Below are 14014 nucleotides of genomic sequence, written 5' to 3'. Positions count from 1 at the left end.
TATTGTGAACATACTGTACAGAGGGGTTACAATTACATGAGCAAGATAGTGAGTACATTTCTTATCAAGCATTGCAGCCTTCTCCTTTGTTTCCCCTTCACATCCCTTCCCAGTCTCCCCCCCCACCCACTCTTCCCCCCCCCAAAGTTGTAAAGTTCCTTTCGACATGACAACTTGTACTTCTCATTGTTGCAACAGGTCCACCTGTATCCTTAAACGACTTGTTTTTCCCCTTCTCCTCCACAAATTATACCGACATCAAATATAGTGAAACCAGGGGTTATACTGTGGGGGAGGGACATACAAAGCAACAAAGAAATAATCTTATAAATGCGTTAGAAACAAATGCATGAAAGAAAAAAACATTAAAATACATATCTAAGGGTTCATTTTCCTAACATCACATTATCTGACCTCTTCCGCTTAACTCATACATATACTAGATATTGCAAATAAGGGAAACCATGGGACCTATGTTTCTTTGGGCTTGGCTTACTTCACTTAATATAATTTTTTCCAAGCCTTTCCATTTCCTAACAAATGGGGCAATGTCATTCTTTTTGATGGAGGCATAGAATTCCATTGTGTATATATACCACATTTTCTTGATCCATTCATCTACTGAGGGGCAAAAATGATGGTTAGATGCCACAAAGTAGGTGGCAATGCCTTAACCGTATGCGTGTTGTCAGGCCCAAGGGCCTCTGCCATCCTTGTCAAGGGGAGTGCTAACCTTCTCTCCTTTCATACAACACCCCCTTGATAGACTCTTATCTCCAATTAACCACTCAAAAAAGTGGTACTGTGGCTCAAGTAGTAGAGTGCTAGCCTTGAGCACAAAGAAGCTCAGGGAGCCTGCCCAGACCCTGAGTTCAAGCCCCACAACTAACAAAAAAAAAAGGGGGCAGTGCATTTCTCAGCCGATGGCTCATGCCTGTAACTGTAGCTATTCAGGAGGCTAAGATCTGATGATCACAGTTCAAAGCTAGCCCAGGCAGGAAAGTCTATGAGACTCTATCTCCAATTAATCACAGAAAAAGCCAGAAGTGGAGTTGTGGCTCAAGTGGTAGAGTGCTAGCCTTGTGCAGAATGAGCTCAGGTACAGTACCGAGGCCCAGAGTTCAAGTACTAGGACCAGCAAAAAAAAAAAAAAGCATTTCTTCATTTTCTAAGTCCTTCCTCTCCCTTCCATGTTTGAGTGACTTGTTATTAAAACACAATGTGCTGTCAACTAGCTCTGATATGGCCTAGTTTGAATGTGGCATCTGTTGAACTCAAAGTCTAAAATTAATATTCTTATCTTAGGTCACTTATCTTGTGACTTGAACTTTACCTGTGCCAACATGTTTTGTTCTTCTTCTTGCCTATCTGTCTTCCTCTGCCTGGAAGCTACCTTTCCTTACTATCCCCTTTCCTGCCATCAAAAGCTCATCTACCAGCCAGCCTTGTTGTTTCACACCTGTAATCCCAGATATTCAAGAGGCAGAGAGAAGAGAAACACAAGTCCAAGGCCAGCTTGGGCAAAGAGAGCAAGATCCTGTCTCAAAATAAAAACAAAAGATTGCCGGGCACTGGTGGCTCCTTCCTATAATCCCAGCTACTCAGGAAGCTGAGATCTGAGGATTGCTGTTCAAAGCCAGCCCTGGCAGGAGAGTCCATGAGACTCTTACCTCTAATCAACCACTCAAAAACTGGAAGTGGAGCTGTGGCTCAAAGTGGTAGAGCACTAGCCTTGAGCAAAACAGAGCTTAGGGACAGCACCTCAGCCCAGAGTTCAAGCCCCAAGACTGGCAAAGGAGGAGGAAGAGGAGGAGGAGGAGGAGGAGGAGGAGGAGGAGGAGGAGGAAGATTGAGGACATAGATCAAGTGGTAGAGTACTTACCTAGCATCAGTGAAATTGTGGGTTCAAACCCTCATAATGCAAAAAATAGAAATGAAAGAATCTACCCACACCTTGAGCCTACCTTTCCAAAGTTTTATCCATAAAGTTCACTCTCCTCCTTTGACCTCAGTTCCTAGTCACACTCGGCCTTTTCCTGTGTGGGATGCTGTGTGGTCAGTATTTGGTCAGCATCAACATCGTGTCCTCTTGTGAACTCACTGTATCCAATATGGTGGCCACCAGCTCGGTGCAGATCCGGAATTTTAATTCATTTGAGTTAAATAGAAGTTAAAATTCAGGCCTTCACTCACACCCTCAAGGACTCAGTAGACACATGTGGCTAGCTGGTAACCCTATTGATCAGCATGGTATAGAACATACTGATTGGTACAAAAAGATCTTTTAGGTGACCTGAGTCTACAGTGCCCACAGCCAAGGGCTATCCCTTGTCACGCATTTGCTCTTTGTACAATCCTGTCCTGTACCAGGTTCTACCCACATCTGTCAACTTCTCTTTGGGGGAGGGGGGGCAGTTCAAGTCTCTCTCACCCAGCAATGACAGTATCACTGTAAGTAATTTGTGCTGCATGTATGAGGTTGGTTAGGCAAATCCTACCAGAGGTGAAGAAGTCAGGATCTGAACCCTGGCCTTCTGATTCCAATGCCTGCATGACAAACACCATGCCCTAGCACAAGGTTCCTTAGTTCCCATACTGCAGTCGTGGGTGGTGGCTGGTTCTTTGTGGTGAGAACCAGCCATGTCTCCTGAGCTTGACAGATGTCTTCCCAGGGACAAGGTTATCCCTGGCTGAGCAACTATGGCTCTAGGTTGGTTGGTTAAGTAGATAGATGCCCCTCAAAATGCCAGCTTGGTACTCTCAGCAGATGAGAAGCAAGCTGACACCCAGTTGTGGGAGAAGCCATGCAATCTTTCCTTAATCCCTTGCACATCGTCCAGCTCAGCCCCCATCTGGGAAGTGTTCTGTGGCTGATTCCTTTCATGTTGGGCCGAGATGGAGCCTTGGGTCTCTGGCAGCCCAGATGCACTGCAGCTCCCCATGAATCATGCTCTCAGCGTTCCCAGGACCACTTGGTCTAGACACACAATATCAGCAAAGAGCCCCCTTTGAGGGGGGGGGGGTCACAGGCTTGAAGAGAGTGTGCATGTCTCAGCCATCCAGTGTGTCCATGGAGATGAGCTCGGAAGAGAGACAATCATTCCAAGAGGACTCGGGGCCAAGCACACAGCCCTGAAACCACAGCAGGCCAGAGAACATGCCGCCTGTTTCAGTCTATAAACAGCCACTCATGGGATAAGGCACAGAAAGATGATCTTTTGACAACTGGCAGCTATATTCCCATTGTGGTTCACCCTCGCTTGCCCTCTCTGGTGATTGTCTTATCATTTTTGTGATTACACACCCCCTCTAAGGGAAAACATTTCTTTCTTGTGTTGTTGTTATCTTGTTTGATATTTATTAAAACTTTATCAAGCCAGGCACCAGTGGTTCATACCTATAATCCTAGCTATTCAGGAGACTAAGATCTGAGAATCACACTTTAAAGCCAGCCCAGGCATAAAAGTCAGCAAGAGTCCATCTCCAAAATAACCAGCAAAAAGATGGGGTGGAGACATGGCCTAAGTGAACAGAGTACCAGATAACCCAATGCTAATAGGACAGTGTCTTGAGTTCAAGCCTCAGGTTACAGAGAGAGAGAGAGAGAGAGAGAGTCAGACAGAGAGGGGGGAAGGAGAGAGAGAGAGGGAGAGAGAGGGGGAAGGGAGAGAGAAGGAAAGTTAAGTCAAGTGCCAATGGCTCACACCTATAATTCTAGCTACTCAAGAGCTGAGATCTGAGGATAGAGGTTGGAAGCCAACCTGAGCAAGAAAGACCATGAGGTTATTATCTCCAATTAAGTATGTGGCTCAAGTGGTAGAGTGCTAGCCTTGAGCAAAAATAAAGCTCAGGGACAGCACCCTGAGTTCAAGTCCCAGGAACAGCATGGGAAAAAAAAAGATATGTTTAAAAGTTGATGGTACAAATAGAAATTTCTAATAACAGTGGAGAAGGATGCTTTTTGCAAGCAGCAGAAAAACCCTGACTTTTGGAAACATTGGGATCAAAACAAACTTCACAGGCTCCAAATAAAACACAGAACAGAAAAAGATGCGTCCCTTCTTTCTTCCATCCCAGCAAGTCTATAAAGATTTATCCTTACAAAAATAATCTGTTTACAGTTTTATTTTAGGTTCAGAATTTCAGATGTTCTCCATCACTCTTTCTTACACATCCATCTCCTGGCTCTAATTAAGGGTGTTGCACTTTACTCTTAATGAGCAATAAAATCCAGAGAATGAACAGTTATAGTTTATGAATAACGATCATCGTCAGGCTAAAGTGGTAACTGGCACTCGTGTCCTGGAATGGCTTCTTCCTTTGCTCTTCCCCCTTTCCTCCATGGCTATAGGAGAATAGGGAGGCACAGGGAAGCTTGGCCTTGCCCAAGACATATGGCTAGTGTGTGGTCCATTTATCTCCCTGAGATGGTAGGAAATCCTCACAATCCATGCTTCTCAAAATACTGGCCATGATCATGGCAAGCCAGGTGCCGGTGGCTCACGCCTATAATCCTAGCTACTCAAGAGCCTGAGATCTGAGGATCGCAATTCAAAGCCAGCCCACATAGGAAAGTCTGTGAGACTCTTATCTCCAATAAACTACTAGAAAAACTGGAAATGGTGTTGTAGCTCAAGCAGTAGAGAGCTCACCTTGAGCTGAAGAGCTCAGGGACAATGCTCAGTTCCAGAGTTCAAGCCCCATGATTGACAAAAATAAAAATAAAAAAATAAAAACAAAAAAAAACTAAGGCACCTTTGTTTTAAGTTATCTGAAATATGTTTTACTTCATAAATAAAGAAGTATGATATATAAACTATATCTGCTGTAAACATTTTGTTATCTGTATTTTGATACATTCAGTATTTGTCTAAGCCAGGATCCATAGGCCAATTGATTCAAAGTATAAAAATGATTAGAAACACCCCATGGACTCTATTCTCACTTGTATGTATGTGAGAGACAGACAGACAGACAGACCAACAGACAGACAGACAGAGTGTGTCCTGGGGCTTGAACTCAACCTGGGCACTGTCCCTGAGATTTTTGTTCAAGCACTCTACCTCTTGGGCCACAGATCCAATCGGGCTTTTTGGTGATTAACTGGAGATCAGAGTCTCATGGACTTTCCTGCCCAACTGACTTGGAACTGCAAATCCTCAGATCTCAGCCTCCTGAGTAGTTAGGATTACAGGCGTGAACCACTTGGCTCATTCTCCTTATTTCTAAGACTGATAAATATACAGATAGATGGCTAGATATCTAGTTATTGTAAAAAGAATTCTATTTATATTCCCTGTTACTGCTAACAAACAGAAATGTATATGTACATACAAAATTGTTATTAACTGACTAGTAGCCAGCTGCCATGGAAACATAAAGAAAAGAGCCCCATTCATTCATTCAGCAGAGCCATCCACCCACCCCCTGCCACTGGCCAAAGACACATGATTTCTACATAGACAAATTATCTGGAGACAGAGATTTAAATTTCTTCATTTCTAATTATTTGTGCTTTCTTTTTACTTATTTTATTTTTTAAGCTATAACCTCTCAAATAAAAGAGTTGAATAAAATGAGTACTGGTCATTTCTTTATTCTGATTTTTTGAATACCTTTTATGTATTAGCACTAACTCTGATATGTCTTTATTTGTTTTTTGCAGATACTGTTTTTTTTTGGGGGGAGGGCCATGGGACTTGAACTCTGGGCCTGGGTGCTATCCCTCAGCTCTTCAGCTAAAGGTGAGTGCTCTACCACTTGAGTCACAGCACCACTTCTAGTTCTCTGGTAGATTATTCGAGATAGGAGTCACAGACTTTACTGTCCCAGCTGGCTCTGAACCAAGATCCTCAAATCTCAGCCTCCTGGATTACAGGCATGAGCCACTGGCATCCAGCTCAGATACTGTATTTTTAAGAAACTTTCCCTCTATTCTTAATATTTCTCTTGATTTTGGTTTTAACTATAAATGTTTATTAAATTTTAGTTAATTTTTGAGGGGCAGTACTAGAATTTGAATTCAGGGCCTCTTATTTGCTGAACAGGTGCTCTATCAATTGAGCCATGTTTCTAGCTACTTTTTCATCTAATGGCATTCCTTTAATTTCCTATATTTTGTTAATGAAGTGAACCAGTGGGGTTTTTTTTCCAAGGTTGAACCAACATTGCTTTCCTGAAATAAGGCTGCATCTTCCTTGCATATATATTGACAGACAAAACGCCCTTACATCCTGCTTAGAATTTTGCATTCATGAGCCTTAGTGCATGTAGGGTTATTATTTTCTTTTTTCACACTATTCTTGTCTAGTTTTGGTGTCTGGGTTTTACGAGGCTCATAAAAAAATGAGTTCTGGCACAGTCCCTCTTTTTCTATTTTTAAAGTGATTCTGTATGATTGGATGTATCTGTTCCTCAAATGTTTAATAGAACCAGTAAGTCATGGGGCCCAGTGTCTTCTTAGTAAGAAGACTTTGTAACTACTGAACCAACATCTTTGATGACTTTAGGATGTGGTAGATTACAAAAATGGTCACAATTCTCCATTTCACTGTATCCATGCCCTCTGACTAAAGAGGAATTCTCTTCTCAGACCTTTGAATCTTGATGAAGCTTCTGGATTTCTTAGTCAATAGAACACAGTTCTTCCATTGTGCCGGTTTCCCAAGAGGTCTCTGTGAGTTTGCATACTCTCTTAGAACTCAACCTCTGCCACAGGAACAAGTCCAGCCCAGTGCAGGCCGAAGGACCCGATACAAACAGCCAGATTGTCTCAGCTTGGGCTGCTCTTGTACTAGTCCACAGCCAAGCTGCCCATGAGACACACGTGGTAGAGAGTCCAGCTTCAGTCATCAGAGCCACCTACCCACCCCACCTGCAAGTTGATCAAAGCCAAATGAGCAGGCTAAGACCAGAGGAGCAATCCAGCTTACTGGTGGGCATTTGAGCAATAAGACATATTTATCATCTGAAGTCATTAGCTGGTTGAACAATAGATGATTAATAGAGTCATTTGTATTCTCTGTCTTTGGAATGTGTTTGGGTAATTTATGCATCCTAAAAATATATCTATTCCACCTCAATTAAACAACTGTATGGATATCAAACTATTCATGTTAGTTTTATACTATATTTAATTTTTGATACATCCATCATGTTGTCTTAATTACTTTGAGAAAGTTTGTTTATTAAGCTGGGTATGTATTGTTTACATCAGTAATCTCAGTACTCAGGACACTGAGGCAGGAGTACCATGAGTTCAAGGCCAGCCTCACTTATACAGCAAAAACCTGTCTAAAAAAAAAAAAAAGTTTTTTATTATACCACTTTAATAAATCAACCAGTATCTGTTGATAGGGAACACCTCCATATTTTCATTTTCTTCACGGGGTCCTCTCATTATTTTGTCCTTCATTCTTTTTTCTTTAGCTTTCTGCTGGCTTCATTGTTTATCTCTATTGCTTTGTTTAAGTTGAATCTTAGATAATATACTTTCAACCTTTCCTATTTCAAAATCTAATCATTAATGAATACAAACTTCCCTTACAAAGGTGGGGGGGGGGAGGATGGGAAGGGATGGGAAGGGGAAACAAAGGAGGAGGCTACAATGCTTGATAAGAAATGTACTCATTATCTTGCCCATGTAATTGTAACCCCTCTGTACAGTATTTTCACAATAAAAAAAAAAACTTCCCTTACATAACATCATTATTCTATGGTGTTTTTATTATTATTATTCAGTTTGAATGCACATGTAGTTTCTTCTTTGACACATTGCCTTGAAAAGTATGTTTAGAATGTCCAAATGAATAAAGGAAGGTTAGGCTTTTTTTCCCCCAGTCCTGGGGTTTGAACTCTGGACCTGGGTGCTATCCCTGAACTTTTAGACTCAAAACTAGTGCTCTACCACTTGAGCCACAGTTCCATTTCTGGCTTTTTTAGTGGTTAATTGGAAATAAGAGTCTCATAGACTTTCCTACCTGGGCTGGCTTCAAAACGTGATCCTCAGATCTCAGTCTCTTAGTAGCTATGATTACAGGTGTGACCTACCGTCACCCTGTATTTATTAGTAGCGAACTTATTGTGTATACTCCAGAGAGCACGCAGCCAACTCAGATTGACCCAAGAGTTATTTTGAGAAACAATTGTCAAACTATTGGAAGCTTGGAACCAGTGCTGCTAGAATTCCTTATGCCACAGAAACAAGGTAACTCTGGGAACCAGGGCTGAGCTCTTTCCCTAAGAAGATGAGTTACCGTCCTATCAGTTGCCAGTGTGAAGCCAAATGCTTGAAATTTGTTGCTACTTGTTTTATGCCCCTGCACATGTTCAGATTTCATGCCCATTTCGTGCATTCACCAAAAAATATTTTTCCAGTTATTAGGAATAATGTTCTCTATATGTCCAATTGATTTTTCTTGCTAATTATGCTGTATCAGTCTTCCATATTTTTTTCTATTTCCCTTATCAGTTATTGATTTTAAAAATATTTTAGGTCTCTCACTAGAGTAGGGGACTTGTCAAGTTTTCTTTGTGGTTTTGAAACTTCTGCCTTCAATATTTTGAAGTTACATTATTGGAAACTCAAATTTGGAATTGATATGTCTTTCTGATGAACTGAAAAATAGTATCAAACTATGGCAGCCTCCTTGATCACTGAAAGTATTGTTCATAGAAATATGGGTGCCACGTATGATGGTATTTGTAGATACCTACTACATTCTGTCCATTCCATTTCATTATTTTCAATCTTTCTTTATCCTTGCATTTTCTGTGCATTTTAGAGACACAGCATAAACTGAGGATTTTTAAGCTTGAATAATCTTTTACTTCTTGCTGAACTGTTTGGTTTATTTGATTTGATTGTGATGACCTGAACTTATTCTACAATGATACAATAGACAATTGGTAGATCATAAAATAAATAATAAATGAATAATTCTACTTATATATGCCTTCCTCTTCTGAGTGGGTGAGACACTCCACCTTCATCCCACTCCCCCCCCCCCCCATTATTTTCTCTCTACTAGTTTGGGAATGCCATGTATATTGTCTTGCTTCTTCCTCAGAATTGTCATTACTTCATTTTATAAAGTTGTTAGTGATGTAGATTGTTGGTTTTGTTTTGTTTTTTTCACATGGGTTCTTAAAGACCTGATTTGAAAATGTGTTTCTCCATGGCTTTGAGACTTTCCTTCTGCCTGCCACCTGAGAAATTCCTGAAGTTACGTTTTGGTTTAAGGTATTTTGTTTATGTGTTAAGAAATTGATGAAGAGTAAGGATTACAACCACAAATTTATGAACACCCTTGCCCTGGGTTATGAGGACAATGCCCTCTGAAGAGAGTCTGTTGGCTTTCAATATTCACCGGAAGCCAAGATTGCAGCAGACACTATAACACGGAATTCAGTTTAATTTTGCTTATTTTAATTCACTTAGTAAATGTACTAGCTTTCCATAACTACAACAAATCTCTGAGATAACTACCTTATAAAGAGGAAGATACACTTTGATCATGGTTTTGGAGGGTGCCACTCCTGGTCTATTGAAACCATTGCTTTTGGACCTTTGGGAGCATGTTCATTTCAAAGAGAAGGCAGCCCTTTCCAAAACACAACTCAAATGACCCGAAACTACCACTAGGCTCTACTTCTCAAGAGTTCTCATAACCTTCAGAGAATGGTAAGCAAGGACTAAGCCTTTGGATGACATTTAAGATCTGAAATATATCACTATGACTCTTGTCCTGTGGTCTTCTGGCTTTCTGTAGAGATCCAGCCAGCCCAGCTTCTGCCTGTCTTATACCACATCTCTGTGACCTAACAGCAGACCTGGTAAAAACCCAGGATTTAGGCCACCAGAGATGAGACTTGCACCAGGGCAAATACCAAATCCAAAACTACTCCCTGGGTAGTCCTTGACTCCCGGTCATTTCTGGCCTTCACAGGAGTCTTGACTCTCTGCCTTACCATCTGTTCCTTTTCTTCAGAGTTTTTGCTATTTTATTGAACATTTTTATTGGTTTGTTTGCTGTTGTTTTTGTTTGTTTGTTTGCCATGAGAGTTTTCTGCAACATCTTGTCCCAAAAAGTCACAACATGGCCAGAAACTGTAATTCTCCCCTTCTCTTCTCTTCCATGTTCCCTTATTCATTTCTTTTGTCCCACACAGTTTGTTCTTGATTGTAAGTTTGCTTTCTGTCCTCCTGATTGGAAGGTATCTCTCATGAGTGAGGGTACCATTCCTGCTCTTGTTTTCAGTGGCCTCACTCAATGCCCAATCATATTTTTACTAAGTTAGTATGTGAATGAATGAAAGTGCTTGTTCTCCATCTTATATCTGGGGAAAGGAGTGGAAGACTATGCCCCATTGGCATAATTAGTGGGAAACTGAAGTCCAGGCCAACAGTCGAATTGCCCATTGGGAGGAACCCATGATTGTCTCTCTCAAGGATCACGCCACCTGGCATTCACAAAGGAGCCAGAAAAGGAGGGGCTTTGGGTTTGTGTTTCTCATTTTGTTTTGTTTTGTTTTCCAGGCTGATGTTTTTGAAACATAGTCCCTGTCTTCATGCAATTTACATGATATAAGTTTGATAGCCGTGCTGTCAAATGTCTCCGGCTCATGTGATTTCTTCGTGTCCCCCTTTGGTTTTCAGATGGGTGGGGCACCAGGCCTGATCCTGGAAGTCACATGCAGCGTGAGACCCATGTTAGCAGCCCTGTTTACTTCTGACCATCCTACTGCTGGTTCCTGTTCCAACAGGCTTTATTTATTTTACGATTAAAACCAGTCACCAGTGGACATGTAGTTATTGCTTTCTGGTGAAATGCAAACACCTCAGCTAGAGACATCAGTGGATTCTGTCAACTTTGAAAAATGATTCATATTTTTTATGGGGCTTTGTATTTTACTATTGGGAAACCTGATAACATTTCAGAACCCTAAATCCCTTCCTCGGTGAGCTAACCTGCTGAAATTAAGTATAAACAAAGACTGGGCTTTTAGAAAAAGCAGAGGTTAACAAAAGGAAAAAAAAGAAAGGAAAAAAAAGTGTTCTTGAATTGAGAAACATCTCCTACATACTTTTACAGTTAGGAAAATAAATAATAAAAGGATTAACTAAGTCTCAATTTGCTCCAAAACTAATTGTGTTATGTTAGAAAACTCTGAGAGTCATAAATACACTGATGAATTCATCTGCAGCCGTGAGTCAGTCAGTATACTCTTCTACCAGGCCTCAGAATCCTTTGAAACATAGAACAATTCATACCATTTATGAATATAAAGATCTCACCTCCATTTGCCAGTCAATTCTAAACTTATCCCTTTAGGATAGATTTTGAATTTGATGATGGTTAACTTCTATTAGACAGCTTTGGGGTGAGCTCCAAAGTTTGCTATAGTGATACATTGCTTGTTCACTCTCTTTCTATTCTACAATAATTTCTCTCTCTCTCTCTCTCTCTCTCTAAGCTCAAAACAAAAATAAGATCATCTACATAATGAAGGCAATTCTGAATAGCAATACAATCAGATCAAAGAAATATAGCCAGTTTTCCTTGAGGTGAATTTTGCAGCTGTGCCCTTTGTAGAACATACTGGAAGGAGATAGTCCAAAAGCTGAGCAGCAATGAGAGTTGTGATAAGAATCAGCAAGTGATTTTTCCACAGTGGAGGGAATTTTCCATCAGATTTCACTTGACCTTGAACACTGTGTTAGCATTAAATAATTAATGATATTTATTACAGCACTGTTCCATTTAACTGACGTTATCAGGGAATTAGATGCCCTAAATGAGTGAATTGGCCAGATACTAAGATTTACTCCTTTGAAACACACACACACACACACACACACACACACACACACACACACACACACACTGAGAAAAAGTATTGTAACCATTTCTTGTGTTTATTTTTCTAAAATGAACAGTGATACTTTGTGACATTGATATTCACAGAAACAGCAAGACATATTCAGTCAAAAATTAGTTATTGAAAGTGTAATAGAATCCCCAGCAGTGTGGCAGATTCAGGATCCTTACACTGAGTGAAGAGATGAAGTCTTGTCCTTATCCGACCTACATTCCATGTTCAAACTGCACTACTGCAAGCACTAAGATCAGAGAGATATGGGCCATTATAGCTGCAGTAAACTGAGTAGCAAAACAGTTGGGTTCAAAGTTGGCTGAATCCCACAGACTGGGTTGTCACTCCACGGAATAGCTACTGACTGCTATGCCTTGAGTATAGATAAATTGCATGTTGAATATAGGGCTTAATAGTTATCCATTGCTGTTTAACAAATAAGCCCTAAACATATCAGCTTCATATGCACATTCCTTACTGAACAATTACTGTGGGTCAGGAATTGGCAGAAACCATTTTGCTGGATTCTCTACCTTAGGGTCTGTGGTACAGCTGATGAAGTGAAGGACTAGCGGCTCCTCTGAAGGCAGGGTCCCATTTCCCAGCACTGTTGGATGGAAAGCTTCAGTTCCTCACTGGCCACCCTCAGTTCCTTGCAGGAGCTTCTCCAGCATGGCAGCTTCCTCCACATCAAAACCAGAAAAGATCGAAGGCACAGCTTTTTATAACCCCACCATAGAAGTGACATCCCATGACTTTTGCTGTCATCTACTCGTTTCAGTCACCAGGGCAAGAAGGGGTTGAACACCAGGAGGGGTATGCCTGGTGCCTTTCTACAGGCTGCTCAGTCCACACATGGTCCCCATTCCAGAGGCCATAACAAACATCACTAATCAATCATGGCACTTTCTCCCACTGAGCCCAGAAAGGCTTAAGTAGGAGATCTGGGCAGAAATAGGAGCCTCCAATTAGAAATAGAACTACAACTTGACACAATGATAGCCATCATTTTCCAAGGCAATAGAGAAGCAAAGCCTGTCGCCAAAGCTAATTGAAGAATTAATTAAAGATGACTATTTCATAGTCAGGGGTGTGAGTCAGGAAATGTGCATCTCAGTCCTCAAGAGCCTGTAGGAAATTAGATCATATTGTGGTTGGAACCTAGCCACAGAAGTGACATCCAATCACCTTTGCTGTGTTTGTTCTACAGCCTCCAAGCAAGTCTTGAGGGTCTGCCATGCTTCGGGTGGTAAGAGTAGGAGGGGATCCTGGACGATCACTGGGGACACTGACCAGGACAGAGATTATTCTCTTGGGTACATTGGATAAGCGTTATCATTCGGTTACTCAATGGACGTGACTCAAGACATGACCATCAGACATCTTGGATTATGGTTATATCTCTGCCTTATACCTGTCTTGGGTCTGAGGGTCGCATGCTCTAGCTTTAACAGTTTCTCAGCATTTCTTCACTCACTCTCCATTGCATAAACATAAAGCTCTCAGCTCCTAAGGAAAGTTCTCTGCACCTGTTCCTTTGAGACACACTCCCACACCCCCGCATGTTCTATACCCAGTGCATACCCAGGACCTCCTCATTCTTTTGTACCTGCCCACACCTGCTGTGGACTCCACAAGGCTTCATCTCTGACCACAAAGGCTTCCAAAAACAAACATTTTCAGCTAGATACTGGTGGCTCACACCTGTTACCTTAACAACTCAGGAGGCTGAGATCTGAGAATTGAGATTCAAAACCAGCCTGGGCAGAAGAGTTCATGAGACTCAACTTCAATTAACCAGTGAAAAGCCAAAAGTGGAGCTGTGTTTTAAGTGGCAGAGTACCAACTTTGATTTAAAAAGCCAACTAATAGCTTGAGGCCCTGAGTTCAAGCCTCCCCCACCTCCATACTGGCACTAATAAACATATATATATACACATACGCATGCATGCCTGCATGTCTTCACACCAGAGACTTTCAATCTTCCTGGAGATTTTTGTGTTGGGTTTTTGTTGTTTGGGGTTTTTTTTAAGCAGATCTCACTGGCTCAAACTCATAATCCTTTTCTCACCTTTCTCATAGTCTTCTCACTGCTGTGATTACTGGCATGAATCGCCACACCTAGGAAAATTAAGATTTT

General features: G+C 41.3%; 1 non-coding gene across 1 annotated transcript; it reads right to left on the bottom strand.

Moving 5' to 3' along the window:
• Window positions 1-629: 629 nt before the first annotated feature.
• LOC122108286 lies at window positions 630-755 on the bottom strand. Its single transcript, XR_006147522.1, has one exon. It is a non-coding gene; the product is annotated as a U6atac minor spliceosomal RNA (small nuclear RNA).
• Window positions 756-14014: the final 13259 nt, after the last annotated feature.

The sequence above is a fragment of the Dipodomys spectabilis genome, unplaced genomic scaffold (genome assembly GCF_019054845.1).
Source record: "Dipodomys spectabilis isolate Male_0828 unplaced genomic scaffold, ASM1905484v1 ptg000054l, whole genome shotgun sequence".
Classification (NCBI taxonomy): domain Eukaryota; kingdom Metazoa; phylum Chordata; class Mammalia; order Rodentia; family Heteromyidae; genus Dipodomys; species Dipodomys spectabilis.
This window is presented reverse-complemented; position numbering and strand designations above follow the sequence as displayed.